At 44.9% G+C, this 13,811-nt stretch overlaps 1 long non-coding RNA gene across 3 annotated transcripts; it reads right to left on the bottom strand.

The window, feature by feature from the left end:
• On the bottom strand, window positions 1-13,565 carry LOC121085186. Of its 3 annotated transcripts, none has more exons than XR_005826976.1 (7): window positions 13,437-13,559; window positions 10,667-10,763; window positions 7,587-7,864; window positions 5,165-5,262; window positions 4,103-4,316; window positions 2,005-3,933; window positions 1-1,342 (listed from the first exon to the last, which is right to left on the bottom strand). It is a non-coding gene; the product is annotated as an uncharacterized LOC121085186 (long non-coding RNA). The 3 variants fall into 3 exon arrangements; XR_005826974.1 differs by having other exon boundaries at window positions 1-303; window positions 649-3,933; window positions 13,437-13,555; XR_005826975.1 differs by having other exon boundaries at window positions 1-3,933; window positions 13,437-13,565.
• Window positions 13,566-13,811: the final 246 nt, after the last annotated feature.

The following is a 13,811-nucleotide window of genomic DNA, read 5'->3' on the forward strand; positions in this document are numbered from 1 at the left end:
TTACGCACAAAAGCCCAAAGGCCCCGTTTATTGTTTTCACAAGCCTTTTTATATCTTTCTTAAGAATGTGTGCCCATACATGACTGGTTCACTCAAAGACCAATAGTTCACGATTGGATGACCTTTTCTTTGCTACATCTTCGATAAACATCTTCTACCTGCAGTCTGGCAGTTCCTTAATCTTGTTTACTCAGCTCTTCTCTGGACTTTCCGGACTTTTCAAGGGTACATGGGTATCTGCTCAAGGTCAACGTTAAGCTTGCATTCTGACCCCTCGGACCAGCCGAGGTCTCCCACACTTCACTGAAAACAAGAAACTCCTGCAGTTGTAAGACAGCACAACTAAGACAACAGCCTCCCGTTTCAATTTAACCGCTATATGAGGGAAGGTTCATGCCAATAGCTCCTCCTCTCCACCAGAAAACAGACTTATCACACAACAAAAGCTAACACTGGTAAAGTACTACCAAAGCTGCCCTCACGCTATTGCGCTAACCGATCATAAGCACTCTAACTAGTTAGTTTAAACTTGTTCTAAATCCTCTAGAATTAACAAATGCTGTATGAATTCCTATTTTACCTTGATTATGCAAAACTAAACACCACGACTTTCTCTGCTGTTGCTGCTGCTTCTATATTATTACTCACCATTCTCCTGCTTCCCATCCCTCTGTTGTTCGATAGTAACGGAGAAGCGTGCCCTCCAAGGCAGGCAGGCCTGCTTTCAGTGTCCGAGTACTAACTCCAGTGTGTTTGCTGCTACTCCAACCTGGCTCCCCGTGATCCTTAAAAGACTGAAATATGCAGTGCCTTATCTTCTTTAACCAGACCAACGTGACAGGCAGCCACAGGAGTAACTGATTTTCAACTGTTGCAGGCTCAGCACTGGGATAGAAGAGTGGTCCCGCGGCAAGCATGACTGTGTAAAAACCTGCTGGATCAAGACGACCCTGGGATTTATGCAGTCTTTTGTGTTCCACCTCCAGTGCACCAGAGCCACAGAGCAGAGTGCGCCCTGCTGAAACAGGACTCAGTCATCACCTGCCGCAGGGCACTACACTGGATCTGTTCAGCGAGCAGAGATGCTTAGTCATTTTAAGCAGTTTTCCATTAGCATCAAAAAAGTCTGGTCAGGCTGCAGAGATCACACAAGAATTCAAGCCAGCAACTCTCAAAAAAGCCACAAGCAATGAGAATTTTTTGCAGGCAGAATGTAATTAGTTACACTCCTGGAATCCAGCCAGCAGAATCAATGAATTTAAGTATGCTCCAAGTCTTGCGATAGTTTTTCATTTCCAATTTAAATTAGGAGGTTAATATGGGATATTCCTTCATGCTGTGGCTGTGTGGAGAAAAATAAAGGTATTAATATTGTACGCTCACAATGAAACAGAGTATGCCACGAACAAAAAAAATACTACATTTAAGATCTGGTCTTAAAGTCACCAGCTCAGACTGAAGTATGGAGTGGCAGCACCTTGGGAAAGGGCACTAGCACAGCATACAAAGAGGCACTCTGTGTGTGTAGTAATCTTCTAATGCGATTTTTTCAGCCATTCTCATTACCTATAATAAAACCATATGGACTGCATTTTTATGTTTAGTAATAGGAAAATAGGCCATATAGTAGGATTTTTGCAGTGTAGCTTTTACTGCAAATTAAATTGGAGATATACGCTGTACTTCACAGCAGAAAGGTCTGCCCACGGCCTGTAGTTTTAACAAAGATGAGACAGGAATATAAAAGCTAATAATGAGACACTCAAGTAGGAAAAGTCATGAAGCATGTCACCTTCCCTTGAGCTCAAAGCCTCACTCAAGTTATCTCATACAAGTTATTTGAAACAGATGAAGTGCACAGCAGCAAAAAGACAATTCTGCTAAAGTGCAACAGAGCCCTGCAGACTCTTTCTTTCATTGACACAATGGTAGTCAACATCTACAGTCCAGAATCCAACTATGACCTTGGAAATGGGTTGTAAAACACCGTATCATAATCCTCACCTTATTTGAAGGCAGGCATAAAATACTTGTGTTAAACAATTTGCAGATTCTCTCTTGATGTGCAGGTGCTGACCGCTTGGGTCCCAGCAGGCTGGAACACAGCCACTGCCGTTCACCCACCTAAGGGGTCAGCCCAGCCACATTCCCAGCGCAGAACTCCAGAACACCGCTTGGCAGTCAACAAAGCTGTTTGCATCATGCTTCCTTCCCAAGCAGCAAAGAGAACACTGAACAGAGCAATGTGAAATAGAGTGACCACGTATTTACAGAACCTAACGGGATGGTTAGTCACCACCAGCCATCCTGGCTTAACCACTACTGCAAAGCTGGGTACAGGAAACATGAAGAGCAGAACATTATCTTATGACCTGGAATTCAAATTCACTGACTTCAGCACAGGTGAAGTTGCTCAGCTATCACATGGTAAGTGAGACTGGTCAAGCCCCACTTGTCACCCCAGCCACATTCCAGTCATTGCAGCAGTTCCATTCAGCCAACACCCAGCTCAGACTCAAGTATGGAGCACCAGCACTTTGAGAAAGGGCAGTTACACAGCATAATGGTGATCTTCCAAATATTTTTTTTTAGACCTTCTCATTACTTATAACACCACATCCTGTTTCTCCCCAAAAAGCCTGGAACTGATGGTCATCTTTGGCTCCATAAAGAGGAAAACACCTGAAAGTAAAAAGCCATTGAAAAAAGTATTTTAACAGGAAATCTGATGTACTAGCTCAAAATATCTGCCTCATGACAAATATCCTGAAGATATGAATTTTCAGAAGATTTGCAACAGAAGGATACCACGCTCCCTTCTGACCAACCATTATCTTTTGAGTGCAGAACTTTTATAGACAGTTCATGAAGTTTCACAGCTCCCTGTAATTGGTGCAATTATTTTCATGTCTGGCAAAAAAAAAAAAAAGAAAAAAAAAGCAAACAAGTGTGTGCAAGTGAAGTCATAGCTAGTTTTTTAAAGAGTGCTGGAACTCCAGTGTCCCTGGGATTATGACACCCAGCTCATGCCAAGTCGGTGAGGGCCACAGAAAAGACAAAAGCAACTTGGTTTGATCAAAACCAGTGTAAGCTCTTATCCTCTGTGTGAGTACTGGAAGTTTAAACAAGAGTTAGCAAGGCCTTTCCTTCTTCCAAGCTTGGGGAGCTTTTGGATATCGTAGATTTGTCCTTTCCAAAAATTCTCCTTGCCTCCATCTTATCCAAACAAGGTAAGAAGTAATGTCTCATTGCATAATGAAAATCCAATTAATTCTACCCCAGAAAAATCAGCTAAGTTTTCAGGCACCTGACGCCACGTATTTGCAATGCATAGCTGCTGACCGGCACCCAGGAGAAAGAGTTACTACAGGTTGGCTGCTCCCATGCTAGGTTCAAAGCCAAGTTAGCTTGCCATTACCAGCCTGAGATCGGGGCTTGGATGAATTCTTCCTAAAAGCAGGCCCTTCTCCCAGTATCTAGTGTTGCATTTTTGCAGTGTTACTCACAATAGCTGTATTTTACTCTCAGGGAGATGCATACGTGGGAATGACAAAGAAGGAGCAAAGCAACTTGCAACACATTCATCTTCTCTTTTCTTTGTTTCATTTCTGACGCAGTGACCACATCACCATGCATCCTGTGGCATTTCTGATGTTAGCCCTCTGCTCCAACCCCAGTGCAACACAATACACCTGGGCAGCATCCCAACCTGGATCCCCATCCACCTCTCAAAGCCAAGGAGATGAGGCAGGCCCAACAATGTGTAGCACTTCTAGGGCAGTATACTTGCTGATTGCTTCCTTGACTATTGTTCACAACAACCAGCTAAGACACTGCCAAAGAAACACTCACAGCTGGCATCACGCAAGGACAGAAGTTAGAGCAGAGGTTGTTCGAGCTCCTCCTCTCTTCTCATTCACAGAAGGCAAGAGTCTGCGGACAAACAAAGAATTGATAAAGCAACTGCAGCAGTACTAAAGAAAACAGCTTTCAAGGGAGAAGAGGCTCAAAATCATAAATTGACAGTTACCCTGCCCCTTACCCCCAGACCTGGTTAAAGCCTCTAAGAAATAAAAATATTAACAAGATAAACCCAACTTACTTGTCTGCAATCCATCTTTATCTCAATGAGCTCCCAAGTTTCATACACCACCATTCAGGCAAGACAGTGGAACAAGAAAGTGTTTCCAGATGTCTAATAGTTTAAGACACAAAACTGTTTAAAGTCTTGGTGGGTTCGCTTGACTGCACAGCTCTGCTCTTAGGTCATGCCTGTGATGTTAGACAGAAAGAGAACTGACTGGGAACACGATCACCTGCAAAACAAATGAAAAAGGGACCAATACTTACTTGTACTAAATCCATTTGACTTTCCTATTATACGTATGGAACAGCCTGAGTATCTCGGGTGTTATCTAGTACTCCTGCAACCCTCAGTTCCTGGAAACACATGAACATGTGAGAAGACAACCTTCAGGGCAAAGCAATTCCTTAACTCTTGCATCATAGCCTCAAAAGCAGGTTATTACTGGAGGACCTCTTGTGCAACACTTGAGTATAAAGGTAAAACATGCTGCAGGGCTAGAAGCCCACTGGCTTTCATCAGCCTCTGATTTCTTGCAGTGATCCACTGGCAACACTACGTCTGTATATTCCCAGACACCCAAGCCTTCTATTCCCCCTCCTAACGTGCCAGACTACAAACTCTGCACCTCAGGACTTTGCTTTGTGTCTGGACAGCGAGACAGAGCAAGCCAAGACTCAATTATTTCTTGCCCTCACCCTGTTCTGCTCACAGTGAAACTATATTTTATCTTCCAACAACTTATCAGAAACCTGTCATCCTGCAAAGAAAGGCATGAGCACCAACTGAAAGGCAAGATTTGGAAACACATCAAATTGAAAAGCAGATGTTATAACCCCAAACTCCTGGCTATTACCAAGTCTTCAGAACAGGCAGCATTTGGAAGCACACGCTTTTTCAGGTGATATACTGTAACCCAAGACAAAACTGTTGGGTTTATTGCAAGAGTCACCAGATAAAGTTCAGTGGCTTCTGTTGTTCATGCCCTCTATATAATACCAAAGGATATTGATAACGGTGAAATTAAGTGCTGTAACTCACGCCAATCAAACCAGCACAGCAGAGAACAATACTACCCACCAGGCACTGTGATAATAGAACAAAGGCTCCATTCCCTGTGTCCCAGGAGATGACATCAATTAATTAACAAATCACTTCTTGACTGTAACCTTTTCACCCTGAGGAAAAAAAGCAAACAGTTCCAAAACATCAAAATCAAGACTTGACAACAGCACCCACCTTCCTGCCCTGAAAACATGTCCCACTCTGGAACTAGCTGTCTTGTTTAAACAACGACTTAATCATCCCTCCAACATTTCCCATCAGGATCCCAACAAACCAGACTATCTCAAAGGCAATTAATAGGTCAGGGACAAGCACAGCTATAGGAGAGCAAAACAATCTGGTACAGAAAAGGAAGATACTACTTCATCTTTGATCCTCCTCCGGGGACATGTGAGACTGAAGAACTGCTGTTTTGGGAACTGTAAAACTCTCCTTTGAGCCGCTAAAATTTAAGCACGACAGGGCCAGGGAAAAGATGCTTGGGGGAACAACCCTGTACCTCTGCAGCAGGATAATGATCCTGCTTTTAATTTTTCACATCGTTTTAGCTCCCTTCTGCTGCTTGTTACTTTATAAGAATTCCTAGTGCTTTAGGAAAGGAGGAAACAAGTCATTCAACTGAAACCATTTAACGCTCCAGTAGAACGCAGAGCCACAAAACCACCCTTGTATTCAAGCCTCACAGGAAGGGCAGCCCAAAAAAATATGGGCCCAACACCCCAAGCAGAAAAGAGGGAGTGCAGCATGCCGCATCAGTATTGCTCAGCTGGTCCAAACAAATCTACCCAAGCCTTCAGCTGCAAGGGACCAGCATCTTAGGTGCAAAAATATGTCTCAGTTGGATCTAATCCATTGAGTCCTGCCCCTGGCAGCCAAGATCTTAATCATTCTAGACAATATCTATTAAATTAGTGCAGCTTGTTATGTTTTTTTACGGTACAATCTAAGATGTCAACTGAATGGGACTTCTGTACCAGGAACAGTACAGAGATATAGTAGAAGAATGCATCCCTACCCCTGAAGAGTTTATTCCGCATTAGCCTTAACAACTGTTGCATGAGACAAGGTATTAATTCTTTCTCCCAAATCACTGCAGATTCATCTTAGAAAATCATCTTTCCTTAATATGGACAAAAATCTTCATGGTATTAAGTATAAGTGAAATTTCATCACAGGCAGGTATGTAGGAGCGTCCTTCTCCACCCTTCCTATTTATGTACCTGGACAGAACATACAAGTTGCAACTCAACGTTTTTAATTCCTTGAGTCTGGGACAACAGACATGAGTATTTTTTCCTCAAATAAGAAATCCACAAGCCCCCTCCACAGATGTGAACGGGTTTCACCATCGTGTGGGGTCCAAACAAGCGGGCAATCAGGCAAGAATCATTTTGTCATCACTGAAATATGTGATACCAAAAGCTTCATTTAATTTAGCACATTTCAAGTTCATTCCTATTGTCAACAATGGAGTTTTAAGGTGTAGCTGACCTAGTCACAAGCCTTGAGCTAGTGCCTGAAGAATGTCACCGAATTTCTCTAAAGATAGGAACAACTCCTGCTGGAAGCCTGATGCAAACAGATCCTCTGTCACTGGAAGCTTCAAATGCTTCCTGTATAAGGCACAACAAAGCTGAATTTTCATCCATGAAATCAGTAGGTGAAACTGAGCAACAGGAGAAAGCTTGAATGAGAAAGATGGGAGCGACAGTTTTCAAACTTCAGAAAGATTTAGGTTGAAAGACTCCTGGATAACAGCTAGTTCAACTGCCTATTTTAAACAAGGCTAACTTCAGAACCAGTCAGGATGCTCAATGTTTTTTATACAGGCTGTTTTAATCAAGCCTGCCTATTTCTAAACCACAGAACTAGAAGTAATGTCTAGCTGATTCTATTACACTTACTAGGATAAACTGACATCCCAGAGAAAAGTCATCTTAAAGCTATACCAAACCACTAGTGGTGGTTGCAAAGCAAGAACAAATTCTCTCCTTTCTCCCAAACAAGGTGTCAGTCTCCAACTACAATCAGTTTTCCTGACTTATAACCTTACAGACAGGTTGGTTTCCCTTTCTAAGATAAGAACACATTTGGTAAGTTTGGTTTGGTACAAGTCCTATGATATATGGGTCCTGGGTTTTGGGTTAACCTGCGAAAATTTTCAAACTAGTGCTGTATTATTCCATCTCCCAGTGCAACTCCTGCGATATGCTACCCAATCAACCAGAAAACAGTTCCAGGCTATGACTCTTGGCAATGCTTACTAAGCATTGTTATTATCATCCTCTCCCTGTTGCTTTCTCCTTCTCCAAACCCCCTACAGCACCCTAATTCCCCAAATACAGGACAAGCTGCTTAACAACTCCTGCTTGCCTTTTTTTATTAATCATGCAGCAGAAGCCTTCCTTATGAGACCCTAGATAGGAAAGATATTTACCGGTTTCTTACAGTTCGGTGGTAGGAGATGATCCAGCTGGCAGTGGTACCCAAAGTCCATCTGAATTCCCAAGTGACCCCAGCCTCCTGCTGCTTGGTCTGATACGCCGCAAGCCAGCTGCGCTGGGGCTCCGGGGTCGCGCAGGCTCCTGCTTTGGCGTTCCCCCTCTCCACAAACTGAGACAGTTCTGCCTCTCGTGCTCCTGCCACACTCCAGCCTGCACGCCCCGCGCTCTCACCGCTAGTAGGAAACGGGACACCTTCACAGTGAGCCACAGGCTGCATAAAACGAAGCAGAACTAAGAGAAAAGAACTGACAGTACTGGCTATTCTTTCTGCAAAACACAGCAAGGCAGGCAAAGAATCACGCAACATGGGTAAGTGACAGAATAACAGGGGGAAAAGATAACCGTGCTAGTCTGAGACTAGTCAGCATTTGTACCTGTAGGACAGCTGCATTCCTAACCCTATCGATTTTCACCTAGTCGCTCAGCAAAGAGGCACACAGCCATCCGGGTAACAGGCTCCCTTCACCTTACTGCAGGTGACAAGTGAAAAAGCAGCAGCAGTTTTGTAGCCCTGGGATCACGTTGCAGATGGAAGCCAGATCTGCTCTCAACAGCTTCTTTCCACAAACCTTCCTGCGCTCTGAGAAGCACACAAGCTCTCTGATATAACGGGGGAAAGTCAGGCAGGAGTTCAGGTTATTACGTTACTGAGATCTGCAGGACAGCTACATCTGTCACTCAATTCCTACTCCAGAAAAGATAGACACAAAAATTCCATAAAGCATGGTACAGGTAGGGATACTATGAAGAAATTCTAGAGCAACCGTCTTCTCCCATTCCTTAAAAGGCACCATATTTAAAATCTGCCACATCTCACCCAAGTGAATCTTCATGTAGGATCTGACTGGGCCTGGTTAACATCATTGGCTTAAGCACTATTAAATCCCCACATCAAAACAAGATAAACCCATGGAATTAATACGCACATCACTCACTGAATTTCTCCACATACTGTGCAGTGAGAAACATGCACACAGAGTACACCAGACTTACGCCTGCTTCCACAGCAGTTACACAACTCATTCTTTGCCAGATTCAGTGCAACTTCTTCCTTTCTTTTGGATTTCATTTTTCTTTTTACATGAAGATCAGCAAAAACAGCCCTCTACTTTCCATATTCTAGTAAATCCTATTCTTGTAGTAACAATATTTAACAAAGCTTTCATTACCTTTCCCCCCACCCCACCTCTTCAATCCCAGATGAGATCAGAGATGTCCAGCAGCAACATCTGAACTTCAACTGCAAGACCTTTAAAGTAGTCCAGTCTCACTGGCTGGAAAAGCATCTAGCACTGGTGTTACCAAGAAAGCAGATGCACCGTCATAGCTCACACACAGAACTTACTGCATGTTATCTCTTCCCTCTACACTATTCTCTCTCCATATCTTACCTAATTTAAATAAAACACACAGACTGAATGCAAAGCTTTAAGAAGTAAAAATGTTCTGTTAAACCTGCTCTGTGGTTATTTTTCATATACCATAAACATTGGTTGCCCCCATATAGCATCTTAGAGAAGAACTAGAAGAACTTTAAGAAGTAGTCATTTTGGAGCTTACACAAACAGCTCAGTTCTACCAGCAGCTGAGCTAGCTACTGTGTGTACATAAGTGCCATTAATTTTTATGTGGATATGCCACAGACAAAATTGCTTTCTGGCAGTGAGTTTTGCAAAACGGTGAAGCACGGTGGATAGCCCCATCTAAGGCTGTAATGCTGCCGTAGCTCCTGGAAGCAAGGCTACCCTTTTTCCTAGCTGGCTCCACTCTGCAGCAGTGACTGTAAGCTAAGAACATCAGGCTGTTCCGGGGTTCTGCTGACTCAGCACCTTGGGAGACGCCTGGGCAGAACCCAGTGCACTGCAGATTTCAGAGGAATGTAAGCACGACCCTTAACCAAGCCATGCACAAGCATTAGCCACAGATCACAAACGCAGAGCAGCAGCGTAGTAGGCCCGTGCCCACGCTAGCATGTCAGTCTAAAAACCAGAAACCTGTGGTTTTATAGCCTAGATGGGCCTGGGAAAGACAAGTTTATCCAATCCAAGAAGTTCCTGGCCTGTACCCCCATTCAGTCTGCTGGGACAGAGAGGACACTGCCAGGCTGATTCATAGCAGAGATTTTACTGCCACAGCAGTTCTGTCCTTTCCTGCTTGTTAAGCTCAAGGCTCCTCCTTTATCAGGACTTTGAGGGATCTTTATAGAATGAATCTCCTTCCGAACATGCTTCTTTCCTTTCTTCCAAGGCCAGACCCACCTATTTGTACACGTTTCCCTCAAAGCAAGAGGCAAAGTGTCAAAACGAGGTCTGCTGCCTGCACAGCTTCTCCCCATGTCTGAGCTGCATTAGGGAAATTTATGTTTTGATGCCCACTACTGCTCCACAACCGGCAGAGAACTTCAGAAGAGTTCCATGCACCACTGGCTGAAGTTGTCACCATCCTCTGCACTGAGAGATGGCTTACCATGCACCACCAAAGCATGCAGGGAGATGGGAAGATCACAACTGTTATCAGCAGGTTATCTGCCTTCCTACCTGCCCGAGGAGATGAGACACACATTGTGACACCAAAGCTGGTGAAAGGGCAGTAGGATGCTACAATACAGCTAGAGAAGTTACCCTCGGATGCTCCCCTGAAGCACGTCTTCATTTCCCTGCCCAAGGTTACTTGTACTGAAACAGTGCCAGACATAGCTCCTGCATCTAGCTTCATCCTCAGGTGGCTTCTGAGGTGAATAAAGCCTGCATTTAGCAAAACTTGATGTGGGCTATATCTAGCTGCACAAGGGAAAAAACTGTCACCCCTTGTAAGATGCATTTCAATTAATCACGAGTGCACTGCAACATTACAGACAAGGTTAAAGTCTTGCATCTTAGCTGGTTCCCTTGTAAAGAGATGTTAACAGTAGACCCACATCACCAGGGGGGAACATCTGCAGGAAGGCTCAAGTTAAAAAGATTCAAACTACATTTTCACTAGTATAAAATTTGTTTAGTGCAATTCCTCTTACCAAATCCTTCTCTTGTACACTGGGTGAGGGGTTCTTATATCAGGGAGAAGGCTGCTTCAGACAGGCTGGGCATAGCTTTGATGCCTGGTCACTTCTCCTACAACACATTCAAATGCAAACAGAAAAAACCCCATAAAACTGAAGGCTCAAATTAACATCCCACAGTTGTATAAGCCCCTTCAGCTGAGACTCTCTTTGCAAACAAAACAATGGTGCATGTGTTATTAACTTCTCTCCATTTGCATTAAGAGATGGTCTGTACCAGTTACTGGAAGATTACTGGTGTTCTACCTTCAAAATACAAGGAAACACAGACTTACCTACAGAACAGATTAGAAAGTTTCACTGTATACTCAAAATGAGATCCCAGTCATATAAGGAAAACTGGTGAGGGTAAGTCCTCTCCATTCAGCCATAGAGAACAAGCAGAAATAACCGCATTTTATAAGAAGGAGGATTGACATCTGTTTAGTCAGAAGGCTCTGATGTTTTGTTTCTCATTTAACCAGCCTTCTTCCAACGCCACAGTATAAGTCCTTGCAAGGAAAAGATTTTTCAAAATCTGTACTAAAAATCTTCTAGTTCCCCCATGCTTTCAGGCAAGGTACATGCACTGAGATGTCAACAGGTCAGGACAAATAAAAGCTCTTTTCTCCTTATTGGTAGGAAATCTGCTATTGTGTCACATTATAAGCCTGTCCATCCTCCATGATACAGGACAGATAGAAACAGAGCAAAGTATCAGAGAATACGACTGGCCGGCTAGCAGTAGTAGTCAATTCATAACCTACTCTTTTCAGAGGAGTTCTTCCATTCCTGCTCTGATCAAACTCCCTTCCCTAAAGCTTATCCATATTTCTGTCTACACAGATAGATGCAGATGTTTTTGTTAGCCTTTTTAAGTGAGGAGAATGACAGAAAGCCCCACAAACCCACAAAACTGATTTTAGAGAATCTCAGTCTGGAGTCAAAGGGACAAAGTAACAGGGACCCCTAGCATCACGTCACCAAAATCAGTGGACGTGCCCAAGTGGTGGATTTAGCCTCATGTTACTGCCCCAACATCACTCACACCTCAAATAGTTTCTGTTTTTTTCTTTTTGTGCCTCAGCTTTCTGAAACTACTTAAAATAGGTCAATTAACTTTCTCTTTGGGGACAAAACACAGTGTGAGATGACAAGACAGAAGTGTGGTCACCAGCACTGCCTGTACCCAGCACCCTTGGGTCAGCTGCAGAGGGCAGCAAGCGGGGACAGGGTGGGGAGGGAAAGGAAGGAGCCTCATTATTTAAGAATCCTTTGCCCCTCTTACCCTGTTTGGAATTTAGGCTGAGTAGGTCATTTCACAGAGCTCTGAGCCAGAAGTTTCACCCTTATCATCTCTGGTCTACTAAACAAAATAAAAAACCCCACCTCACAGCACTCAAAAATTATGAAGCCAATAACAATTGACCAAACTCACTCCTCCGTAGATGGAAACTCCAAAACATGCTGCCATATATACAGCTAATAAAATATCAAGTACGTACAGACAGAGGTAGGCTGCTTATCTTCAAAATACAGATGAAAACTTCATAACCATTCACCTCACCTACTCTGCTGAGGTGCCCCTGAAAGGTAGCAGGGGAAATAATACCAAGCCCAGAGCCCAGATCTGTGCTGGTGCAGACAATTAGCTCTAACAGACTGGTACTTACTTATACCTCTGATCTGAAATGACTCCTCCTGTGTTTTTCAGTTCTTATCTGAGCTAGCCCTTCCTAAGTAATGGAAAAGCCCCGTCTCCTATGTGATATACCAGCTATACAGATTAACCTCACTGGTGGTTTGCAGACACCTGAAACCTCATAAGCAGGTGAGTGATGCACTGGGCACCCAGATGCAAGTAAAGCCAAGCTTCACTTTGCCAGTGTTTGGGAAGACTTAACAGGGGCAGTGAGGAGCAAAGCCAAACAGCGTAACAGCTTTCTTCCCCCACGTGAGCATCAGGCGACGGCAACATTTCAGCTATATTATTTACCCTTCCCTTTACAAAATGAATGTGGAAGCAACATGCTGAGCCAGGTAACAACACTGGAAACAGGACAGAAAGGACAGTTTGTGCCAAGTGTAGCAGGAGAGGGGAATAGCTGCCAGCTCCTTGCAAAGAGCAAAGAATTGAGTATTCAGCTTCCATGTTCCCCATGTAAATGCTAGACGTGACAATGAATCACAGAGTGCCTAACACCACATCAATTCAGTTACCTTGTCTCCTCGATGTAGAAGCCAGACAACCCATCAGAATCACTTACTGCTCGCTAGACCTGGAGCCCAAGTAGCCAAGTAACATGCTCAGCTCCCCGCGTGCAGCTGCAGCACAGACAGCGTGAGCACACAGCTGCTTTTTTGGGTTCTATTACTTTCCAGGATCCTTCAAAATCTAGACAGTCCCCAGTATCCTCAGCTCCAGCGTGTGTTTGTGTATGAAGGACTTGAAGGAAGAGGGCCACAGAAGAGAAAAGGAAAAAAAATAGGAAAAGGAAACACCCTTTACCCCTTTTACCCCAACATGTCAGACCAGCACGGGCAGTTACTGCAATGCTCTCCTACATGACTTTCAAGACCTCTGAAAGCTTACCTGTCCGTCCACTTTTGCCCGGACCACCACCACCTGGTACTGCCCCTCCTCAGAGACAAGCAGGCCCTGCAGAGCCGCTGGCAGAGCCGAGAGGCAGAGGCACAGCGGGCACAGCGCGCTGGCCGGAGCGGGCAGGGGGCTCGGAGGGCTCACCTCGACGGGCTGCTGCTGGGGTCTCTCGAGCAGGTCTCCTCAGCAAAGCAGCTGCGCACCGCGGAGGCAGATCCTCTTGATCCACTCCGATCCCTGGGATCGCACAGACAAAGGCAGGCTCAGGCCCGAACAAGCCCGGACAAGCCCAAATAAAGCCTCTCGCTGAGCCTGCCCGGTTGCAGCAGCCAGCCCTCCGCGTCAGGGCTGGGTTCGCCGGCACTCGGCGGGCGGGCGCGGGCTGCACCCACCGGCGGGGGGGCTGCTTGCACCGCGGGGGGGGGGGGCTGCTGCACCGCGGAGGGGTTGCTTGCACCGGCGGGGGGGGGGGGGGGGGGGGGGCAGCTGCTGCACCGGGAGAGGCTGCACCCATCCCTG

The sequence above is a fragment of the Falco naumanni genome, chromosome 3 (genome assembly GCF_017639655.2).
Source record: "Falco naumanni isolate bFalNau1 chromosome 3, bFalNau1.pat, whole genome shotgun sequence".
NCBI classification, from domain to species: domain Eukaryota; kingdom Metazoa; phylum Chordata; class Aves; order Falconiformes; family Falconidae; genus Falco; species Falco naumanni.